The sequence below is a fragment of the Solanum pennellii genome, chromosome 3 (genome assembly GCF_001406875.1).
Source record: "Solanum pennellii chromosome 3, SPENNV200".
In the NCBI taxonomy this organism is placed as follows: Eukaryota; Viridiplantae; Streptophyta; class Magnoliopsida; order Solanales; family Solanaceae; genus Solanum; species Solanum pennellii.
The window spans coordinates 52,506,490-52,507,142 of NC_028639.1; positions in this window are offsets into that span (position 1 = coordinate 52,506,490).

Consider the following 653-nt stretch of genomic DNA (forward strand, 5'->3'; position numbering starts at 1 on the left):
TGTTTTTACTTTCCTAGGAAGTCATTGACCAAACAATAGTATTAACAGGTTGAAGTTAAGTCTAGAATATTTTCCTCGTGGGAAAGATCCCAACCTCACTAGTTGGGTTATTTACTTGACACGACCGCTTTACTTCTTATTTGAGAAGTAAGTTTGAGCGTATCAAATTTTGGCGCCGCTGCCGGGGAATTTAGCTTTTAGATTAACTTGAACTTATTACTATAGTTTAGTTGATATTTTCTTGATTTTACTTTGTTTTATTGTTTTTGATTTCTTTGCAGAACTATCCTCCTTGTATGCCAAATACACGGAGAGGAAGAGAACCCTTGTTTCCCTACGATCACGAATTAGAGCGTACACTACGCAACATGAATAGAAACTTGGGAATCAATGATGATGATCCAAACCAGAACATCCCAGCTCCGGTTGATGTTCATGGTCAGTTGTTACCCGATGCTCCGGGTGAACACCAACAGAGGGGACAAAATCCCGTTCCACGGCCCCAAGCATACTACAGAGGCTATGATAACATAGGACAATCGGATGGGCCACTTGTCTTGCCTCCTCTACCCACAGGCCACACCTTTGTGGTAACTAGTAGCCTGATGCACATGCTCACTGCTAGAGGTTTGTTTTCAGGGCTACCATCTGAG